The following is a 25,647-nucleotide window of genomic DNA, read 5'->3' on the forward strand; positions in this document are numbered from 1 at the left end:
ATAAAAGATTCATCTGTTCGCTTAAGTGCAGATTAATGCCTTTTCTTTGGATTTTTGTTAGCGAAGGTACTCCTTATAGTTCTTTTTACTGCGATAACGTTATAAAAACTAAACATCCTACGGTCATAAACTGAAATGCCATGGTCACGAAAGGGCTGTCAACATTAGATCATTTCCAAAATTTACTATTTCGGTCCATTCCTTCAGGAACCTCCTTGGCAACACTATCGCACTTTAATTCAAATCAAATTTGTTAGGAAAACTTAAGCATTTATACGGAGCGTACACAATTGTTAAGATATACATATACCCGAAAATTTTGTGTAAGTTGATACGACCAAAAAGGGCTACAAAATTCTGAAACCCCCTATCTACATATTGACATTTGTTGTGATGTGTAATTTGTATCTGTAAGTGTGACGACACAACATACAAAACATATGAAGTATGTCTGCATGTTTTTGTAGTCTCGCAGTTTGATTTTTTTCCTATTTTAATCATGATATTTATTACCAAGGATGTGCAGTTGTATTACTCATCCCGAATTTATATTTCACAGCAGGTTTCTTTACATATACTAAAATGTACCAAAAAAAAAAAAAAATTATGGAACTTGACGTGTGTATACATGTCACATTCGGCTATTCATTGCACCGAATATGGCAGTCACATCAAAGAAATCATAACATTTTTTATTCAACACAAAATTTTTTATTTGAAGTAGGTTTTTGCACAAATTTCTGTTACGTATCTGGTCCCTTCACTACTAAGGTTTTTTTGGGGGGAGGGGTTGGTTAATGTCACATGTCGTTTCGAGACATATTCAAATTAAAATATGTCAAATGGATATGAAATGATATACATTCTGTTTTAGAAATTCTATACAAAGATGTGTAAAAAGGAAGCCTGCTAATAGCTTGGATGTGACAGATAAATGCTTTCAATGGCATATTTCGTTTGTGCAATGTCCTGAAAGTAGCTTTTTTAATCTGGCAAAAGACAGTAGAAAAGACAATTTTGAGCAGACAATAGCAAAGGTACAAACCACTTTTTATCAATACGTTTAAAAATTTGCCAAGTATAAATTAAATTAAAAATAAAATTTAAAAAAAAAAAAATTATCATTAAAATGGTCTTCGCCATAAAAGCAAAATTCCGGCTGGGATGTTGTCACGATTTGTTAGCGTTCTAACCCAAACTCATAACTTCCAAAGGCTGTGCTAAAAAGCGTTTGTCATGGAAGAAATACAGATTGAACGTACAAATATTCGTCGCTGTAAAAATACATTACATTTGAGAAATCAAAGATCAATGACAGGGTAGCCACTCCCACAGCCGATGTGTCTGATGAGCTGCAAAAACCAATAGCGAAACCCAATTTGGTGGTTGTGTGGTTTCGAATCTTCGGCTTTCCCTTTTCATTTGCAAAAAACCTTCGATCATTATGCTCAACGAGAAAATTAATACAAATTGATATTAAAAAATTATCTTCACCCTAACAGGCAAAATTTCAAATGAAAATGAATTCAATGATTACAATTTCAACTGAAATAGATTAGAAATTGATTAGTAGAAACAGTTGTGCCGACAGAGATATACCCTGATAAGATTCAGACGTCTATATGGGTTTCTAAGTTTTTGGGTCAATTTCTCAGGAACTATTAACAAGCGCTGCATACAAAAGATGTTGTCAAATTTTTAAGTTTTGGGCCAATTTCTTAGGAAGTATGGATTCGCACCGAAAAAATGGTACCGTTATTGCAGCGCTATTAGCATACAAAACATGTTGCCAAAAATTTAAAAACAATCCCAATCGAGTCCTTAAACTGCACTCTTTCTAAACTTTGTGTGGGAGGTAGCCGAAAGAGTGGTCTAATGTATGAGATAATTCGAGGTTGTAATGAATAAATTGAAGTAGAACGTGTGGACCAAATCGGTTCCGCCTTTCGAGGATTACCTAACGTAGTACCAAATTTTGTTGGCGCCGGCAGCTTTTTTGGAGCTTTTGGGCCATTGGTATGAACTTGCCCCCGAAAAAAAACCACCACCGTAACAAGCAAGCTTTTTGAAAAAATCAAAACGATCCTGGATGAGCTGTTAAAAAGCACTTTTCCCAAATTATGTGTAGGGGTTTCCGAAGGATGGGCCCGATATAGTCCATATTCCAACCTAATACATGACTAGACGAAATAAAACGATCTACAAAGTTTGAAGCAATCAGAAACTTCCTGCGAGTGTTATCTTGATGATTTGCCATTTTACTTGGTTCCGTCAAGGTTTTTTGGAGCTTTTAGGCCATTATCTCAGGAAGAATGAACTTACCCGCGAAAAAAATTTACCATCGTAAAGGGGGCGCAAGGAAAATATGCTGGAAAAAATGTCAAAACGATCCGAAAGGAGATCTTAAACTTCACTTTTTTCGTATTTTGTGTGGGAGGTACCCGAAGGAGTGGACCGATATACGAACCCGTACTATGCCTGAAAGTAATGTAACCATTGCAAAGTTATGACCAATTCAGTTACTTCCTTCAAGACCTATCGTGCGCACCATTTTAGCGGAAAATTTTTGAACTTTTGTACGGGAAGGAGTGAACTAATATGGACCATCTTCGAAATTAAACTAAGTTTGGACAAAATATTAAGAATTTTGGACCCGATCGGTTGCTTTGTTCGAGAGTTATCGTGTGCACCAGCCTGCCAGAAAGGTAGACGGACGGACATTGCTTTATCGACTCTTAAATGTCTGAAACAGATTTCGTCCAAACATACTTGGGTCTAAAGCCATTATTTCGATGAGGAAAATTTTGGTCGTATCTTTAGCCTAAAGGCTGAGGGTATAAACAATGTCGACCAACATTTTAAAATTAACCTTTTCATTCGCCTATGACACAACAGCACGTTTCTTACACATCACGGTGCGCCTAAACCAACTTTCAATGGAAGGTGCTTACACCTGGGAATTTTTGCGGATTTTAAAACTACAAGGTTCATAGATGAGAAAAATTAAAAAAACAAAAAAAAAATTAAAATTTTAAACAAATCGCGCTCAAAGTTCATATTTTTAGGGGTTTCTTAGGTATTCACAATTTTAATTGAAAACTGCTTGTCCTATCGAAATGGGATTAGAGAAAATATTATAGCTGTAAAAATTCTCTACAAGATTGACCTTTATGATATTTTTGTAGGTTCTACCGTTTTTGAGATATAGGAGTTCAAATTGGGACAATGCAATAACAGTACCGCCTCCTTATAAAACAATGTCATGTACGGTGCGCCTGAACTGACTTTAAATGAAAACCGCTTACACTTGGGAAGTTTTGGCGGATTCTGAAACATCAATGTTCATTAGGTTTATAACTTTTTTGCATTTTTTGCAAGAATCAAAAATACCACCACATAGCCGTAAAGAGCATGGAAAAATGTTAAGAAATGCGTTATCACTTTTCCCCTACCGCTATAAAAGCTTGTATACAAGTTTTTCATTGCAGATTTTTCTTATATGTTTTCCATTATAATAGCATATCCTTATTAAATAAGGTATTTATTATTATCTTCAATATGGGAAAATTCTACAAATCGCTCAAGCTCAAAAAACTAGAATCAACAATTTTCTTAATAGAAATGTTCAAAATGCATTTAGAAATCTTAGTCGGTGCGGAAACTTTTTTCATCGAATTGAACTAAAACACGCGTTTAGTTATCAGGACAATATTCCGTACATGGTACTGGCGTGGTATTTTTTGGTTATAGCCCTAATGTTCCTTGATGAAACAAATTTAAGAAAGAAAAAAATCGCTGGAGGGATTTTTAAATAAATTGCGGCCAAAGTTCACATTTTCAGGTTTATTTTAGGTTTTCACGGCTTTGCTAGGAAACCGCAAGTCCTATCCTATCCTATTTTGTTGGGTTCTCAGGATTTTGCTTGAAAACGGCAAGAATATGGGATATATGGATATGGGACTATAATATAAGCTGTGAAAATTCTACATAAAATTGGATTTTGTAATTTTTTCCTAGTTGTGCCATTTTTGAGATATATAAGTTTAAGTTGGGAAATTGCAGTCATGACTTTGTTTTATAAGGAAGCGACACAGTCAGTGGATTGTCTCAATTTGAACGTCTATATTTCAAAAATGGTAGAACCTATGAAAATATTTTTAAGGACAATCTTGTAGACAATTTTTACTGCTACAACATTTTTTAGTTTCATTTTTATAGGGCTTGCGGTTTCGCAGCGAAATCGTGAAACCTAAAAACCCTAAAAATGTGAACTTTGACCGCGATTTATTTAAAAAGCGCTCTGGCGACTTTTTTGATTTTACTCATCAATGAACATTGTAGTTTCAAAATCCGCAAAACTTCCCGTAAAAATATCAAATCCCACACGTAGAGAAAAAATGTGATTGATCCAACAATATTCGAAGAGCAAATATGTATTGTAAAGATATTGTTAGATTCCGTATGTAGTATTGTGACTCCAACAATCGTTTTTGTCAATTACAACAATTGTTTTTGTCATATCCAACAATAGTTTTTGTCAACTGGAAAATATTATTCTCTTTTCTTCGAAAATGTTATTCTACTTTCTCGATATTATATGCCGTGGTGGAAAAACAATTTTGATGAGTTCTGTTTATCTCTGTTTTTATACCCTACACCTCTATGTGTGGAGGGTATTATAAGTTGGTTTTGGTCAAAAAGTTTGTAACGCATCGAAATATTGGTCGTAGACCCATACTTATATATACCAAAATGAATGTCTCGACGAGCTGAGTCGATCTGGCTATGTGTGTCCGTCCGTCAGTCCGTCCGTCTGTCCATCTAAACCTTGTAATCACGCTACAGGTCGCAATTTTGATCGGATCGTCACGAAATTTTGCATGTTGATGGGGGTCCCGGAGGGGAAGAAGCCTATTGATTTTGGTGATGGTCGGATAATATTTAGGGGTCGGAATGGGCAAAAAACTTAGGTGGATAAAAAGACAACGTTTTTCCCAAAGCGAATATCTCAGCTTCTACATGGGGTATACCAAAAGCAAAACCTGACAATGAAAGTAAAAAATATCACCTTTCTACTGATGTAAAGTAGGTGCTCGTAGGTGATCAAACAACGAAGATATCACAATAGTAGCAAATAAAACCCCAATTTTCATTTTTGCGATTTTAATTATATTGACGAATATCACAGCTTTGGTTGGAAACTTTCCAAAAGCAACGCCTGACTATGAAAGTAGAAGATCCCGTCTTTACAATGACGTAAACTAGGTCGGCATAGGTAACCAAATAACGGAGATATCGCAATAGTCGGTAATACATCCCATTTATCCATTTTTTGGAAATCACGCTACAAGTCCCAATTTTGATCGAATCGTCACGAAATTTTGAGGGTTAATGGGGGTCTCACAGAGGAAGAGGCCTATTGATTTTGGCGATGGTCGGATAATATTTAGAGGTCGGAATGGGCAAAAAACTTATTTGGAGAAAAGTCAACATTTTATTTCAAAGCCAATATCTCTGTTTCTTTAAGAGGTATATCAAAAGCAAAACCTGGCAAGGAAAGTAGAACATATCACCCTTACAACGATGTAAAGTAGGTTGTCGTAAGTGGTAAAATAGCAGAGATATGGCAATAGCCGATAATGCATCCCATTTTCCGATTTTTTTGTAATCACGCCACAGGTCGCAATTTTGATCGGATCGTCACGAAGTTTTGGGGGTTAATGGGGGTCCCACAGAGGAAGAAGCCTACTGATTTTAATGATGGTCGGACAATATTAAGGGGTCGGAATGGGCAAAAACTTATTTGGAGAATGGTCAACGTTTTATTTCAAAGCCAATATCTCTGTTTATTTATGAGGTGTATCAAAAGCAAAACCTGGCAAGGAAAGTAGAAAATATCAACTTTACAATGATGTAAAGTAGGTTGCCGTAGCTGCTCAAACAACAGAGATATCGCAATAGTCGTTAATGCATCCCATTTTCCGATTTTTTGTAACCACGCTACAGGTCGCAATTTTGATCGGATCGTCACGAAGTTTTTGGAATTTTATGCGGGTCCCACAGAGGAAGAAGCCTATTTATTTTGGTGATGGTGGGATAATATTCAGGAGTCGGAATAAGCGAAAAGCTTATGTGGAGAAAAGTCAACGTTTTTTTTTCTTATGAGAATATTTCCGCTTCTAGTAGGAGTATTCCACAAGGAAAGCCCGCCAATGGAAGAAGAAAATATGTCCTTTACATTGACGCAAAGTATGTTGGAGTAAGTGGGCAAACAACCGAGATATCGCAAAATATATTATAAAATATAATATATCCCATTTTTCCATTTTTTGTAATCACGCTACAGTTTGGAATTTTGATTGGAGAGTCACGAATTTTTGGGGGTTGATGGGGGCCCCACAGAGGAAGATGCCTATTGATTTTGGAGATAGTCGGATAATATTTAAGGATCGGAATGGGGAAAAACTCATGTGGAGACAAATTCAAAATTGTATTTTTTGTGAATATATCAATTTCTAGTAGGGTTATTTCAACGGCAAAGCCTGTCAAAGGAAGAAGAAGATATTACCTGTACATTGGTGTAAAGTAGGTTGGCGAAGGTGGTGGGATATACCACAATAGTCGGTAATGCATCCAATTCTTCCATTCTACAAGTCGAAATTTTGATCGGATTGTCACAAAATTTTGGTTGCTTATGTGGGTCCCAGAGAGAAAGACGCATATTTTTTGATTAAAAACCAAAATATGTTTGGTGGTAGTCGGATTATGTTCCCTAAAATAAATGTTTACCAGTGAAAAGCTTATGCACAGGGGTAGTGGTGTAGGGTATCACATGGTCGGCCCCGTCCCGACTATAGCCTTTGCTCACTTGTTTTGCATCTTTCTTTTTCTTTCTTCTTTGGATTTGGTGGTTGAGTTAAGCTGAAAACACATCCAACGTTCGAGTAAAGTTTTGTGTTGGCCGTTGAGAAAAAAAAAAAAACAACAACAGGGCGACGCCGACACCAAAGTTCAGCGTTTATCTGTTTGCCGGCATATATTTCAAAAGAATTTGAAATTTTCGGCATCATGCCCAACAGTGTAAAAACGGCCAAAACGACACAAAACTTTACCCAAACGTTGGATGTGTTTTCAGCTTTATACCGACACAATTTGAGAAGTGTTTTTGGGAGGAAACCGGGGTTGTCGTAATTTGTGTTTTCATTCCGTATTTGTTATGTTTTTTTTATTCCTTATGTTGGGGTTGGTGCTTGGATGAGCGCAATGAAGTACGTAGTTATGTTTCTTCATTCACTTTGTTGTCTTTTTAGTTAAACCTTGCAAAACCTGGCCATGTGTTATGAAAAAATTAAACAAAACAAATAAATTGTTGGAACAAAAATAGATATTGTTGTTCTAACAAAAGCGAAGCATATTTTTTCTCTGCGTGCATCTTCACCGTTCCTTGTTATCTATCAATACTGTAATACATTATTAAAAGTATAAACTTAGTTTCATTTGTTCACGACAACGTATTAAACATTGTTATTTTTATTGTATTGTGCTAAAATACAAATGTATTACTCTTATCTGTTTTCAGCAATTCAAACTAATTTTTCTTTAACTTCATGGCAAATTTATGTAAATTCAACAAATATCTTCATGACATTTTAAACGAAATGGGCAACAGATGTCATTGACTTTATGCTCCTTAAGATAGACCATAAATGTTTAAAACATTTAATCTTACCATTAAAAGATTCAGATATCAGATTACAACAAAGAAGAATATGCTTTGAAAGCTACATTGTTGAAATCTTGAGCTCGCATAATAATACCAAAGAGAATTGTAATCAAATGTGTCACAAAAGTCAGCATTTACATTCACTGATTATTGTAGTCATGGGCCAGGCAAACGCACACTCTCTCCCACACAGAGAGCGAGAGGTATGTGATTGGAGGCGTTTGCTAAATGGCTATATAAAATCTCCATGAAAAGCGAATGATATAATAAAAAGCCTGGTGGATAAAAAAGAACTGCTGATGCTGCGAAAAAAGCAATAACGAAATCGGTTTAAAGCTTAAGTAGCAAATGTCAATGTTTACACAATTGAATGGTGGAACTTGTGGCTCTTCTTATTCCTTCTTTGTTGCGTACATACACATGTGTATGTATTAATGTACATACTTTCCTGTTATCATGAGTGTGGGTATGGGTAACATAATGTCGGCAATCAAGACTTAATCTTTGGCATATCTTAAATGAAATTATACTCAGCCTTTAATGCAAAACCTCTTACCAAAGTGAGCACACCCACAGTCAAGCTTATGCCAACATATGTATGTACTTTGTTAAGGATATAAACGTGTGCATGATGTGTGTTTGTTTATGCTTAACATTAATTGTTTGCATGTATGCGTAGACATATTTTTAATCAGTTCTAACAAGTATTCGTACAAAATTTTCGGGTAAAGTGGCAAACTTTTTAATTGCTCTCACTCACATCGAAAAGTTTAAGGCATTCTTATACGTATGTTCTTTCCTCCCACAAGAAAAATTAAAATAAAAATTCTTGCTATACGAGTATTCATAATTTGGGGTTGGTGTGTTGTGTAAAAGCTCATCTCATAAATAACATTGTAATAAACCAAAGTAAAAATGGAGTTCGAATCTGCTATACCCTTCACAATGTGAGTAAAGCAACAATATTTTATACTCTTAAAAGATATGGGTACATATAACACTGTGCAACATTTTTAAGGTGATATTGTGCAAACAATTCGAACTGAGGATTTTTTCAAAGTACAGACCAAACGACAAGAAACCGTAGTTGGGTTTTGTTGTGTCAGATCCAGCTCGGATTTTATGGCCCCATCTAAACATGGTTAAATATTCAGTTTTTAAAGAAATTCGGGGCTATATCTCTGAAACCAATGTGAATCTTCTTCTGACCTCTGAAGCAAATTTGTAGATAAGTACAAGAATAAAATATGTGGAGAAATAATTAACTCGAAAAACAACATTTATTACCTCAAATTTCAAAATATATGCAAAAATTCCACAATTTTTATACATTTCGCACCGTATCTCCAAAACCGTTAATTTTTTCTAAATATTATCTATTGGAAAAATATTCCTTGAAATGTAGTACACAACTCTTCAGAACATGTCATTGTTGTTTTTTTTTCAACGACGATTTAATAAAAATGTCAATAATGTAGTGAAATCCGAAATGCGAGAATAAGCTGTTGGTGTGAACTGTGTTTGATACGTGTTGTAAATGATATGATGCAAAACACCGCTGAAACAAAATGAAGTAAGCATTTTAGAGTTTCAGAATGTTCTAAAGAATTGCTGAGAACTTTATTTGGAAGATTTTTGCAAAAGGTTACTTGGTTCAACTCCCAATAGTTTAGCCGATACTGACAAGAATTTCAGCAATTATGTAAAATTTTCTATACTTTATAGATTTTGATGCTCTAGATGGAGATTTTCTTATATGATTTTTTCAAAAGATAAGTTCTACTAGTTTAGGGCTACAATATTGCTAAAGACAGCAAGTTCAAATTTCTATTCGTTTCTGAGATTAAGGCCTGATAAATGCAAAAAAGTGTAGATTTAGCACGGTTTAGATGAGACCATAAAATCCGAACTAGATCTGACACGACAAAACCCTACTAGGGTTTTTGTAGTCTAAATGTGTACTTAAAAAAAATGCATACTAGAAGTTGTTTGCAGTGTTGCATAGTGTAATAGTAATTAAAGTAACCGAATTATAACATCGAACAAACACATATTAGTATTGGAAAATTCACCATGGGGATGGCAGCAGTACTAGAACCCAAAATCTCATTTGCATGTAATTTTTAAGGTTCAAGTAACAAAAAATTCCTGATTCGAACTTTAATTTTAACAAGTAAGAAAATATCAGTCATCTGGGCCGACATACATATACCCTTAGCCTCGGATCTAAAGAAAAGAAGCAACACAATCTATCTGACATCTATAGGAGTTTTTTGAGGTTTTGGGATAATTTTTCAGGAGGTATGAACTTCCCCCCGTTAAATTGAGCCGTCGTAACTAGGGCCGCATACACAACATGTTACCAAAAAAAAAAAGATTCCAAATGAGTCCTTAAACTGCACTCTTTTCACACTTTGTGTGGGAGGTACCCAAAAGAGTGCACTATGGTCTCAAAATCAAATTTTCTGGCCAAAATAATTTTAACGTCCACTTTGTATTGAAAATGGTTATTATTTATAATAAATCTCTAAAAACAGTCATTCTTAAGTTTTCACCCAAAATTGCCAAAAATGTTCGAAATTCGTTGAACAGAGTAGTTCCGATATGTGGGGTCTAAACCAATACATTGACATAATTTAATAATTTTTGGTACGAAGGATTCTCCCTCCCAGTAAGTCGAAATACAAAATTGCAGCCGAATCGGTTATAAAATGTAGCTAAAATCCCCAAAGTATCTAAAATCGGGCGGTACTGTCATATGGGGGCTAGGACTAAAGATGGACTTATTTTCGATAAATTGATACAGACTTGTTTTCTACACTCTCAAACCAAATTGGTTGATAAATGTGGGAATTACCGTTATATTTTAATTGTATAATACAAACGGTCGTCACACGCATTTTCGCAAAATTGAAATCTTCTTAAAATAGAAAAATATATATTTTTTTGGGACTGCAAGTTTCCGCAAGATGTTACTGCAGAATATATTAGTGCAACCCCCAGCTATCTTCCAAAATCGATTTGGAGACGGACTTATTTGGACATTTTTTCTAAAGTTTAAATAGATTTAGCAAATATTAGATTTTAGATTAGATTTAACTATCGAAATTTTACAAATTTATTCGTTCTTTTTTTAAATATTATGAAAGTACTCAATATCAGCTTCCCGGCTCATAAAAACTTTTGTCTCACTTCTGTATATAGACACAATTACACAGTACAACAAAATTATATCTTTTACAGCACAAAATCTAATTTATTTTTATACAAAAAAGTGTCAACTTGGGCACTGTACGGCAACTAAAGGTATTTGCAAAAACTGAAGTGTTTTTTATTATTATGTGAAAAAAAATAAAATTTTAAAACCTAAAAAAATAATTTTGGTCAAAAATTTCTACATTGGGACCATCGCACCGTGGTCAAAAATGGTAAAAACTAAATACTTCGTTGAACAAATTTAGTGATGGGGAGTGATAGAAAACATATTAATTAAGAAGAATCTGAATTTTGGTACTGATACGTGAAGTAGTTTTTGCTCTATGAGGATTTAAATCCGACAATTTTAGTTAATACGTATTTTTGTGTTTTTTTTCTAAAATTAATAAATTATATTATGCGTTAATATTTAAAATTTAAAAGTAACGGTCGCAGCAGAAATAGTTCCTAAGTTCTCTTGGGATGTAATAAACTTGGCTACACTTTTGTTTACATGTAAATATTAATCATATGGTGTTCACATTTACCCAAACATGTATTACTAAGTTTATTAATTTTCTGAAGCAAATTTTAAATTGAGTGGAGTGGAAAAAAATGGTATAAAAGTGTATATCGATATTTTTTACTGTATGAGTAAAAAGTGAGTACTTCAAATATATAAAACTCCCACCTGCAGAGGTTTGCAGACGAATGTGTCATTTCTCTTTTTCAGCGACCCCCTCACTGAGAGGATACCCCCTTTTTTAACAAATCGTTTTGCGGTGTTGGCTATAGCGCGAAAACGAATGAACCAATCATCATATATTTTTGTGGGCTTATTAAGTACCTAATAATCTTGCTTTATAAAGAGAGTATTTTAAAAATATCAATTTTTAAAAAAATTGTGAACAGCGAAAATCAAAATTCGATTTTTTACCAAAAATTGGCCGTTTTTTGACCACTAATCGGTCACAAAAATTTTTAAAGGAAATGTCTCATATATAAAGACAAGAATTTGATATATTCAATATGCTCACAAACAATATGAAGACTAAACACCAAATTTCAGTCATATCCGGTGGATATTGAGGCCACAACACTCAAAATACCGAAAATGAGGAGGCACGGTTAGGAAGACGAGGACCTATACCGACATATTTCTGGTGGAAGGTTATAAGTCCCCCAACGGGGACTTAATACCAATTTTCAGCCATTTCGGTGTGATAATCAGGCTAAAACCTCCAAAATACCGAAAATCGGGAGGTACCGTCCTATGGGGGCTATATGAAGTCGTGGACCTATGTAGACAAATTTCAAGGTGAAGGTATAATGACCCCTACGAAGACTAAATACCAAATTTCAGCAATTTCGGTGTAATAATGAGGCTAAAATCTTCAAAATACCGATAATCGGGAGGTACCGTTGTATGGGGGCTATATCAAAACGTGGACCTAAGCCCACAATTCTCTGTTGGAATGTTTGATACCTCTGCCGACGATTAACCACAAAATTTGAATACATTCGGTTGGTCATTGTGTTTAAAACATTCAACATACCGAAAATCGGGAGGTACGGTTCTATGGGGCCTATATCAAAACGTGGACCGACCAACCCAATTTTTTGTCCTGAAGATTGTAAGTCAATAATAGGTACGTATACCAAAATTTATGCACCTACGACAACTCCTTCTATTTTTGGCCACAGTTAATATGAACTCGCGACATTGTGCATCGTGGATTGGTCCGATGTATTCAATATGCGGATATAATACAAGTCTGTAAGAATTAATACAATATATAACTTTTGAATCAAATCGGTTTCTACTTTCGAGGATTATCTTAGATACTATCCAGTCATGTTGTTGTCGGAAAGCTTTTTTGGAGCTATTGGGCCATTATCTCAGGAAGTATGGAAGAACTTGTTGCAAAAGAATTCAAAATGATTCGAGACGAGTAGTTAATCCAAGTTTTCTGTGGGAGGTACCCGAAGGAGTATACCGATTTAGTCCATATTCTAACCTGATTTATGCTTGGAAGTAATATTATGCAAAATTATTACCCCCTGCGTACTCCAAATGGTCTGAAAGGCAGATTTTCATCGTATCAAAGTATGTAAGAGGGTATAAGCGCTAAGTAAACAATCATAGTCGGCGGATCCGACTATATAACACCGTACACCACATCGATTTCTATATAAAAATTCGGACACATTTTCTAAATTTCATCAAAATCAGCCCTATGGAGCAAAACATTGATTTTCCCACATATATCCATCTGTTCGTGTAATTTGTGCAAAATTAATAAAACTTGTGGACAAGTATGAGAGGTACAAAAAAAAAATAAATAAATAAAACGTTGATTAACTGTAGGAATTGTTTTACATCGCCTAGGTAAAAGACGAATTATTGTAGAAAGAGGATAATAACCTCTACAAACGGCAAACCTGCTGGTACCAAGTATGAGAGGTACAAAAAAAAAAATAAATAAATAAAACGTTGATTAACTGAAGGAATTGTTTTACATCGCCTAGGTAAAAGACGAATTATTGTACAAAGAGGATAATAACCTCTACAAACGGCAAACCTGCTGGTACCAAAACATGCACCTATCCAAGCTAAAGAGCACATTGGAAGCACAGCCGCTTCCACACTAACCAGCTCAACGTTAACTGAATATAGGATCAACGAGGAAACGCCTACAAACACAACAGACATTGGAAGACGTTTTGTTATACGTTCAAATCTGTCGTCCCATAAAACAGCAACGGTGTGCCACCATCTTTCCGATGAGGGCATTGACATCCCAACCCCATACCAGTCAGGAATTCACAAGTCTATTTTCAAGTAATTCGCTCAGGTAAACACACTTTATCTGGATAAGTGGATCATGCACTTTGACGAAAAATATACAATAAATATAGAAATTAAGTTGACTCGGCTCAAAATGAAAGTTAGGAAAACTTAGACAAACGCAGAAGGGCTACAGAATGTTTTAGGGGCATCAAACTTATCAATTGTGGTAATTATGACCGATACAACAAACGTGAATACCGGCAAAAAGACAGCCATTGTAGATCGACTCTAGCACGTGTTCGAAGAGAAGGGTCACCCAACACCCACCCATGTTCAGCATTATGTAATGGATCGGGTTGTTCACATTGTCATGGAAGCTCCATGGACCCACTTTATCACTAAAGATCGAGTATTTCATTATACAGGATTTGATTTCAATTTAAAGCAACCTTCTCCATTGGTAAAATGGAGATTAAATGATCTTTCTCTACAGGCACTTCACTAAAATTCATTCTAGTAACGTTTAAGCAGATCCCAAACATGTGCAATGCATGCTGAAACCCCCTTACAATTCTATATTTTCTTGCATTTATTCTCATGCCTGTTCATTCATTTCTTACTTATGGGATGATCATTAGTTTTTGAAGAACTATCTGTAAGTCTGAGTGACTACTCAAAAGCTCTCATATGCTTGATGAACAACTGGAAACAAGTAATCCCCATAATTCCTATGATAGAGAAACAAAAGCTTGAAAAACTCCGGTCGGCACCAATTAAAATGATATATGACCATAAATTATCCCATATCTGGGAAATGCTGACTGATACTCGTTCATAATCCCAGTTCTCAAAACATGTACACATTGTTCGAAGTTTTAGTATTTTTTAAATGGACACACTAAAAGTTGAAATAAAAGCGACACATTCGGAATTTTGTAGCAAACGAATCTTAAAGTTTAATATCCCTCAGTATCATACAAGTAGAATGTTAAAATTAATATAACTTTGTTCTCAGGTGGAGGGTATGAAAATATATAGCACATATGTTTGTTGAATACATAATTCTTTTCGCTGAGCTGTGTCATGGCGTGTGTTTTCACATTCTTCTCCGCAATTTAAAACCATAATTCCTCCATTTTGGCCAGATGAAAAAAGAAGAAAGTTTCATTTTCAACACTTTATCATATTCATGCGTTTATCATAAAGTTACAAGCTGCTAACGAACAACAAGACCAAACTTTTCCCCCCTGTGGCATTTACTGACATCTGAGCCCACATCCTTTATTGTCGTCTATTACATAGCATCACCTTTGCCATAAAGTTGAATATTTTAAACAAAGTTATGTGCCAAGGATGCAGTGACATTTGAGACTTTAGTGAAAATTTTCTGTTGACGCCTCTTTTATTTTGGTTAGCTTTCTCTAGGAATTAAAAAAAAGTTTAAAAATTCAAAGATTGAGGGACATGAGGCATCAGAAAATATGAATAAACATCTTTAGAACACGTGAAAAGTAGTATTTGTGTGCCTTCAATTCATTTCAAATTAAAAATATCAACTAACAACTTTTACCGAAATTCTCACATATTAACTTATTTCTCTAATCAGAATCAGAACAAGAATTATAATAAATGTTGATACTTTAATGTAGAGGAAACTTATTTTACCAACCTAATTAGTTTCCACAAAATTTATTGTTGGATACTAAGAATATATTCTATATACATATGTCATTATTTTTCCCCGCAAACATTTTCTGACATATAAAAATTATTCAAACTTTACTTTCATTTTAATAACTTTGTAACATATGCGAGCTGTATCTTGTTTTGGCAATGAAATATTAATTTCAAAGATATTTCATTTCACATAACAATTTAATTATTTCTCATGAACATAATTGGCCTAACTAATAAAGATAATAAAATTACGGTTTTGTAACATCTGTTGGCCGGGTACCATTTGCTCAAATAAGTATTGGCCTTTTCTTCTTTCTTTGTTTCTTTGTGGTAATAACACTTAAGTAACTAAACACAAAAGCATAATTACATGTTATTTAACTTCTTTAATGACCGACAAACAAAATTCATATGAGTTGCTATTTCTATTAAATGTATCTGTCTGTCGGTTTGTCACACAGAGTCCTTTACGTAGACAACAAGAACAGCAGCAACAATATTGAATAATATCATAACCAAATAATTACATTGTGTGTTGAAATGATTTCAGGATCCTCAGAAAATAAAAGTTAATTTTAGTAGCCAAACCAAATGTAGAAGTTTTCTTAACATGGTAATAATCATAGTTCTTGATATTACTACAGTCATAGAGGAGTTTAGTTTTGTTTTAGTTTCAATTTATTTCAGTTTAATTAGCAATGAGATGTCATTTTGATAATTTGAGTCCTTGCAAATTCATATTTGTATCTCGGACATGCAGACATGTAATAATAAATAAATACTTTAGTGGAAATACATATGTAAAGAAGAATAGAACAACTAAGTGGATTTTTAAAAGAATTTTTGAAAGATTTTAAACCCAAAAAGATTTTTTAAAGAAATTTCGAAAGTTTTTAGAACCAACTCAGACATTTTTGAAAACCATTAGAACCAAGTTGGGGTTTTAAAAGAATTTTTGAAAATCTCTAAAACCAACGAAGATTTTTAAAAGCTTTTAGACCATCATGAATTTTTAAAAGAATTTTTGGCGTACAGATATAAGGCCCCATGAAATAACACCCCAAATTGAAAATAGACCCCAAACTGTAGTGGAATTCTGTAACTCATTTTTTGAGTTACCGACAAAAATCGGTAACATTAAAACGCAAAATTATGAATGAAAGGTATTAGTAAAATTTGACAACACTGTTGCTATCGGTAGGATTTATCAACAGTTTTAGTTTGGTTGTTAACTTACCGAAAATTTTCGTTAATTACCGAAATTATAAGCATTTTAATTTTACCGACATTTGTCGGTAACTCGTAAAATGAGTTACAGAATTCCACTACTGATATCTGGAAACAACAACAAAACTTTTGGGACCTATTTTCATCTTTTTGGGACCTTTTTTTCATTCAGCTATTGGGGCCAATTTGTCTTCACAACATGTAAATCGAAAATTTTAAAATCAAATTGTGGTCTAATTGCATTTTTCATAAAGGCATTTTTGCAATGCAGGTTTTAACAGAAAAAACAAATTGTTCATAGAAATATGAACATAATTATATGTTACTATAATCTTTGCCTTTTCATTTAGGATAGACTGGACACTCATGTTTTATTATCAATATGTATGTTTTATGATAAGTGGCTAAGTGTAATTTACGATAAATTTATTTTAAATTTAGAAGATTCCCAGCAGTCATAAAAATAATAGCTTCGTTCCCATACTTTTTAATGGTAAAACTCGTAAAAGAGAGAACTGCAATAAATTTGTTCTCACACACAAGTTGTTTGAAATAGTTCGGGAACGGAAAAATGGAAAATACGTCAAAAAAACTGGAACAAATGTCAAAGTCGGCGTATCAGCCAATCAGACGCCGGCAACCATGTTACTATTTTTTTACTCGCCCAAATTTGTCGTGTAAAAAATTTTTAAAGAGAGCGTCATTCAGCGCCATTTTTGTTTAAAGAGAAATGAACATTTTACAACTTTCTTGTGTACGGGAACGAGTCGTAAAAATAGTAAAAACTTTTTAGTTCTGGAACACAGCTAATGTGCACGATACTCTCTGTAGGCGACATGCTAGTTTTAATGCAGATACAGAACAACCCTCAATGTGTACTGTTAGCATTGATTGATAAGAAGCGTTGTATGTCTGCGTGTGGGTAAGATAGATTAGTTTAAGTAGTTCTTAAGGGAAATATTTTTAAATAAAATTAGAAGTGAATATTCAACCAAAGACAGCGGTTGTGTATTTGCTTCTCAACATTTTGGTCGTTCGAGCCGGAATAAAAATAAAATATATACACAAATTCGGGACAATTTTCGAAAGTTATAATGAAGAAAACGAACAAAACAAAAATTAGGGTGTAATTTCATAAATTTAAAAAAAAGTGCCCGGACATAACTCCCAAAATTCGTTGGGAGTTATGTCTTTGAAGCAAAGCGGACATAAATATAAAAAAACCGGACTCTCAACGATTTTTTCTTAATTTCAAAGTTTTTTTTTTTTTTTTGCTTTTCGAAATATTCCGTTATTTTCTATTGATCGAAGAACTGTTATGAATTTTAGAGAAGAGTTTGTGAAGGATTAAGTGCCAAACGATACCGAAAATTTTCCAAATTTCATAAAATTATTTAAAAATGAAATTATATCTGAATTTGTCAGTAGCAGTTCGGAGAAATTTTTTCAGACTACCGTATTCGACGAAGACATTTCGTATATACGAGTATACTAATTATTTAAATTAAAATGAAATTAAATCGAAATTTTTGTATGTGTTTGCATTTTTTACAAAAACTCTGTATTTTCTTAAATAATAAAAAATATGTTTGTAAAAAAAAGAAAAACTTTATATTAAGTAAAACTGTGATTTTTTCAAAAATATTTTCGACTGTGGCGCTTTTCGGGTTTAAAAAATATTTGCATATTTTTAAAAACGTTGTACTTTCTTAATTTTTTAATATATATTTTTTTTTGCTACTCTCCAAATTAATTCTAACATAATTAAAAAAATGGAGAGTAGAAGTGGTTTCAATATGTTAAAATTATAAAAATGTATAGCCATCAATTAGTTACTTATTACAAACTATTGTATGAATGTCTTTAAAAATTCTTTTTGCAAATACACCCCAATTTTATTGATTCATTTACACCCCAAATTTAAGTGAATAAATATCTTGGTGTGTAAATTTATAGTTTGGGATCTAATTGTATTTTCGGTGTTTGGTGTTTGCATTTGCCAAATGCACCCAATTTCAAAAATGCATTTTGGCCCCAATAAATGTTGGGGCATAAATGTAATATTTTTTTGGGGCCAAATTTCCTAGTGTGGGGTCTTTTTGTATTGAGAATATTTTCCAAATTGTCCATTTTCATTTCCGTTTGGAGTGTTATAGCATGGGGCCTTATTTCCGTACGCCGAATTTTTGAAAGTCTTTAAAGCCAACGTGGATTTTTAAAAGCCTATAGAACCAATGTGGATTTTTTTGTTAAAAAATTTTTGAATCCTTTAGAACCAAGTTAGATTTTGTAAAGGAACTTTTGAAAGCTTTTACAAATAACGTGGATTTTTTAAAGCAATTTTGAAAGCCTTTAGAACCAAGCTGTATTTTATAAAAGAACTTTTGAAAGCTTCTTCAACTAACGTGGATTTTAAACTGAATTTTTGAATTTTTGATGATTTTGAAAATAAATTTTAAAGCCTCTAGAACCAATGTGTATTTTTTAAAGATTTTTTAAAGAACTAACGTGATATTTTAAAGAATTTTGAAAGTCTCTAAAAGTAACGACAATTTTTAAAACAATTTTTGAAAATCTCTAGAGCCAATGTATATTTTTAAAGTAATTTTTGAATGTCTTTAAACCCAACGTAGGTTTTCAAGACAATTTTTGAAAGCATCTAGAACTAGCATAGATTATCTGAACATTTTTTAAGCATCTAAAACCGACGTGGATGTTCAAAACAATTCTAGAAAGCCTCTAGAAACGTACTGGATTTTTAAAATAATTTTTTAAAATCCCTAAGATTTTTAAAAGCCTCTAGAATCAACGCGGATTTTTAATTTTGAAAGCTTATACAACACCTTTTTTACTTATGTGGCCATTAAACAACAGCCATTCTTGAAACCAAACGTAGAATACACTCCCAAAGATCTCGTTTTTCAGTTGTCTTACTTATTTTTGTTCCACAGTGTTATCGATATTCTTCTAAGACCTAAAGCCATAAAATTATTATGTAATAAATTAGCAAAAGCGTATGCCAATAAAATTACAATTTGTCAAAACTGATATCATTTCAGCTACAGCTTTCTTAGAATTGGTTTTCAATGACAATATAAAGCGTTCAATTCTTTCATTTCCAACACCCACCCACCCTCTCTTCTAGACATATTATCATAAATTTCCATAGTCATTTTTAAACAATTTACAATATTATTTATTTCTTTTTGTTGCCATCATAAGCATGAAAAGTAGTCCCAAAAAGCCAGTATATTTTATCCCAGTACTTACATTATAATAAGCATAAATTCTATAAGGACTTGTTAGCATTGTTGTTGTTTTTTTTTTGTTTTCTTTGTAATAATGCTTTTGCTGCCATAACCACTCATTCCTCCTTTCTAGAATTTTAAATTGTGGTTATGATGTTGGCACATTTATCATGAATTTATTAACGATGGCAGTTAAATGGTGTTGATGGAGTCTTTTTTAGGTTCCGAAAAAGGATGTGATAATCGTTGTGGTTTCTTGTGTTTTATCCAGGGTTTCGGAGTCGAGCCATTTTTCCTTCGACTCCGACTCCGACTCCAGGCCATTTTTTTTTCACGACTCCGACTCCGGAGTCGACTCCGAGGGTAATTTCCTATACCACTAAAAATTAATAAAATTTGCTAAATTTTTCAACTTTTCCTATACTAGGACCCTATATGCTTATCTGTTCTTTTCTCGAAGGCAATTTGTAATGCAATGCGATGTAAAATTGATGTTCCGTATTGAATCTGCTGTATCTTATATCAAAAAGAACAACAACAACAGAAAGAATTTAGAAAGTTTCAGTAGATTTTGCCGAAATATATGTACGAGTATATCCTCCGATTATCAATTTAAAGCAAAAACAAGTAGAACTGACGAGTTTGATTAAATTTTTTTTGTACGGACGCACAGAGGGGAAACATAGGCATAAAGTTGCTCAAAACTCAAAATATGAAAATCGTTTTTTTTATGAAAAAAATGTTGATAAACGGCAACCAGACTCTTTCTACATTTGCTATAACCATCCTCGACTTTGTAAGATTAACCAATCCAATGCAGCAGTCGATTGAACTTAGCCTTACTGAAAACAAAAAGTAAATTTTCGAAAACTAACTAAAAACACATTAACATTAAAATGACATTATTTTCGCGAAAACTAATATTTTTCAAGATTTATTGTTTTTGTACAGTCTCCGAACAAGATTAGCATTTAAAATTTTCAGATTGATTTTACATCTTTGCTCTTTAATAATGGTAATACATATCCTCTTTATGAAAATTGTTTATGATCATTTTTAAGATTACTACAATTTCAATAGTGAAAAAGTCTATTTCACCGTCGTTTCCCGACCATAGTTTCTTCTAATGTTTTATGCGATTGAGCCTCAAATATCAGATTCAATCATAAAAAATTGCGCATATTTGCGCCATTCCGAAAAAATCTAATTTTTCTCAACTAAAATATGAAATAATTTTATATGGAATTGAAAGGTTTACTCACACTAAATTTTGCTCCGCGTTATAACCGGGGCTCTAATTTATCAAACTAAACCAACACCTATCAAATATGTTTGCATTATTCAGAAACATTCACGGCTTTTCTCATGTGAATTGAGAAAAATTAAATTTAAGTAAATTTCAGAAAATAAAATTTGGAATGAAATATATGTATATGGGACTATATATACATCTGTACTGATTTGTTTGAAAATTGGCTCAATGTTTTTTAAGGCTAGTTCAGGTTGCATGTGTCAAATTTCAGTGATTTTTGTGCATTTTTATCTCATATCAGATGCGAATATATATGGAAGCTGCATCCAAATCTGGACCGATTTTCATTATTTTCTATAGGATTAATCCTTGTGCAGAAGATATGCTTTGTGCCAAATATTATATCAATCGAAGTATAAATGAGCTTTCTAGGACTTTTGATCAACTTTTAAAACAAATTTCCCCTCTGTGGGACGGGTCACATATCTTTTTCGTTTTATTTTGTCGAAATATGAAGATGGGTATGCCAACAGTAATTTGTTACTTACAGATTTTACGAAAGCGAAATTTTGACTTCTACAGTTCCCTTTTTTTAAATGCATATTTTTTAATTCGTTTCGCTTAAATACACGATTATTATGTTCTTAATGATTCCACAAAAACATATGCTGATCGGTTTATTCGTTTTCGAGCTTCAGTGGTCACCGCAAACTGCTTTAGTAAAAACAGTGTTTCGTAGGTGGCCATTTGTCAGAAAACTGTGCAATATTTTTCAACAAAAAAAAAAAATCTGAAAGTAGCTCAAGGTATTATAAATCAGATGAAAACAATATCTTTTGGAAAAAATTGGTAGATTACGTGTAAAAATTCATGAAAAATTTCATTTTTCGTGCACAATAAGTGACCATAACCCCTTAATTGTGGACAAAATAAAGTTATAATACTTTTTCCACATTATGTTGTGAAGTATAAATATGTGAGATCTAAAACTAGTATTCCAGAGTGTATATAAGTTTTGTCATAAATGTGATGGTATATTAAGAAATCGATTCATATTGAAAGATGCAATTATAATTCTTTTGTCATGGAACATTACTAAATATAATAAATCCTTTGCTTACAAGTTTACTCATAGATTTCCTATAAAATGAATAAACGATTTATCAAAATGTTAATAAAGTTAATCTCTCTATCATAAAAAAATAAAAACTCTTTTGATAAATGTAGAAAAAAACATTTTGCCCGGAGTCGGAGTCGAGCTTTCTTTCACGACTCCAGACTCCGACTCCGACTCCAGCAAAATTTGCTAGACTCCGACTCCAGACTCCGACTCCGACTCCGACTCCGCAGCCCTGGTTTTATCACAACTTTTCTTTAGTCGTTATGTTTCTTAAAAAAAAATAATTGGTAGTGGCAAATGTTTAAAATTGTATTTTAATATATCCTAAACGAATCTTATAAAGAAATTTGGAATATGAATATTTAAATATTTTAAACGGAATGAATATCAATTGAAAAGCAATTTCCAGTGAAATTTATAGCATACTTTAAACTTAAGACAAATTCGAAATCCTTTAATTCGTCTTAGTTCAAGAGTTGTGTGTCCTTTAGCTAAAGAAAGGAATGAACATGAACACCAGCCCCCCAGACCTCGAGCTCCATTTTGTTGCACAGTGTAATAAGTCAGACACCAAACACTGTGCTCAGGTATAGAGGAATGTCATTGAAAAGCACAAGAAAATTTAGTTGAAAAATTCTTGTCAACAAATGAGGATGTTATAAGCTGTGGAAGTAACAAAACCAAGTAATTATTATTGCAACTTTTGTTTTATAATTTTGTAAAAATATGTAATTGTTTTTTAAAGCAATAATTCCCTGATGATGACTATCGATGATAGTCGAAATATCGGAAAAATAAATCAACATTAAAAAAACAAACATTGTCTGTTTTTTATTTATTCTGACCTCAAGCCAAACGAATAGAAACAGGAAACGTAGAATTCGCGAATTTATAAAGAAAAACAGAAACTTTCAATATAGTCAAAGGTGTATTAATTGCTCTGAAATATCGCGATTTGATAATAAATTCTTCCAAAATGATTTTATATTGATTTTAAATTAGATTAAAACTATTTGTAAGTTATTACGAAAAGCGTATGTGACGTTATAACAAATAAAAGTAAATAATGCATTACTGAACTTCAACGCATTTGGTGCTGAAACTTTTTCGCGATTGAGAAAAAATGACACCGTATTTTATTTGGTGCCCCATGGTGAAATGGTATGCACATCAGACAACATCAAACATTTTTCAACGGTGGCAAAATACCCCTCAGTAATGTTAGCGATATTTCCTGAGTATTTCAGCAATGTAAAACTTCTCTACAAGTGATGTTTTAGACATGCCGTTCGAACTTGGCGGTAAACAGTAGGTCCCATTTCACTTAGCTAACATGAATCGGGGTACAGTCATTGATATGAGAGACGTCTCCCTTGTCCCGTCTGGGATGTTTGTGGAACAATAACTATATTTGTTATTTCATAGTAGTTCATCATGCTCACACGGCTATGCGGTGGTATTTTTGATATTTGCAAAAAAGTTATAACCCTAATGAACACATTGTCCATGTTTGCTGTAGAGGCTTAAAAAAATATTTTAAAAATCTATGTTTTCTGTAACGGCTTTAAAATTTTTTTTAAAAATCCATGTTTTCTGTAGAGGGTTTAAAAAACACTATTAAAAATCCCCGTTTCCTGTAGAGGCTTTAAAAATTGTTTTGAAAATCCACGTTTGCTGTAGAGGCTTTAAAAATTGTTTAAAAATCCACGTTTGCTGTAGAGGCTTTAAAAATTGTTTAAAAATCCACGTTTGCTGTAGAGGCTTTAAAAATTCTTTTAAAAATCCACGTTTGCTGTAGAGGCTCTAAACATTCTTTTAAAAATACACGTTTGCTGTAGAGGCTTTAAAAAATTCTTTTAAAAATCCACGTTTTCTGTAGAGGCTTTAAAAATTCTTTTAAAAATCCATGTTTGCTATAGAGGCTTTAAAAATTGTTTAAAAATCCACGTTTGCTATAGAGGCTTTAAAAAATTCTTTTAAAAATCCACGTTTGCTGCAGAGGCTTTAAAAATTGTTTAAAATCCACGTTTGCTGTAGAGGCTTTAAAAATTCTTTTAAAAATCCACGTTTTCTGTAGAGGCTTTAACAAATTCTTCTAAAAGTCCACGGTTCCTATAGTGCTTTTATAACTTATTTTAAAAATTCTCGTTTGCTGTAGAGTATTTCAAAAGTCTTTTAAAAATCCACGTATGCTCTAGGGACTTTATTTTTTTTAAATCCACGTTTACTGCAGAGACTTTAAAAATTCTTTTAAAAATGTAACAAATTCTTTTAAATACCAACGTTTGCTTTAGATGTTTTAAAAATTTCTTTTAAAAATACCCATTTGCTGTAGAGGCTTTAAATAATTTTTTTAAAAATCCACGTTTGCTATAGAGGCTTTAACAAATTCTTTTAAAAATCCACGTTTGGTGTAGAGGCTTAAAAATGTATTTTAGAAATCCACGTTTGCTGTGGTGGCTTTAAAAAATTATTTTAGAAATCCACGTTTGCTGTAGAGTTTTTGAAAAATTATTTTAGAAACCCACGTTTTCTATAGAGGCTTTAAAATATTTTTCTAAAATCCACGTTTGCTGCAGAGGCTACAAAAAATCTTTGGAAAACCCACGTTTGCTGTAGAGGATTTAAAAAAAATTATTTTAAAAATCTACGTTTGCTAAAGATGTTTGAACAATTTCTTTAAAAAAAATCATTTAAAAATCCACGTCCGCTATAAAGGTTTTAAAAGATTTATTTTAAAAATCCACGTCTGCTGTAGAGGCTTTAAACAATTATTTTAAGTTTTCTGTAGAAGCTTTAAAAAAATCGTTTAAAAATCCACGTCGCTGTAGAGGCTTTAATAATTAGTTTAAAAAATTGACGTTTGCCGTAGAGCTTTAACAGTTTTTTAATGCACGTTGGTTGTAGAGGCTATCAAAAACTATTAAAAACCAAACGTAACCACATAAATATTAGAGGCTTTAAAAAATACACGTTGGTTGGAGAAGACTTCAAACAATCGTTTGAAAATTTGTAAAAAATTGTAAATTGTACGTTTGCTATGGAGGATTTCAGATATTGTTTTAAAAGTCCACTTTGTTTCTGGAGGTCACTTTCGTTCTAGGGCTTTTAAAAAGTATTTTAAAGCTCCACGTTGCTTACTAATTCTGATATTTTGTCCTTATTTGATAAATTTTTTTTGGTAACAATATATTTACCCAAAAGTAGAATCCATGAAATTTGATATGAAAAAATTGTCTATTGTCAAAACTAAGGATATTTTGCAACCAATCTTAAAAGTACATACAATAAAGTACACGAGCATAAAACCGCTAAACAGCAACATCTAAACACACAACAACATTGCAACATCTAACTAAAATGGTTAGTTTGCATAACTGCTTACAAAACCAAAAAAAATAAAAACGAAAACCA

General features: G+C 32.8%; 1 protein-coding gene across 1 annotated transcript in view; it reads left to right on the forward strand.

Annotated features, from left to right (window-relative positions):
* LOC141402516 (capon-like protein) overlaps positions 1-25,647 on the forward strand; it is a 562,845-nt gene that overhangs the window by 430,196 nt on the left and 107,002 nt on the right.

Source organism: Musca autumnalis, unplaced genomic scaffold (assembly GCF_047663935.1).
Source record: "Musca autumnalis isolate F117 unplaced genomic scaffold, ASM4766393v1 scaffold_4, whole genome shotgun sequence".
Taxonomy (NCBI): domain Eukaryota; kingdom Metazoa; phylum Arthropoda; class Insecta; order Diptera; family Muscidae; genus Musca; species Musca autumnalis.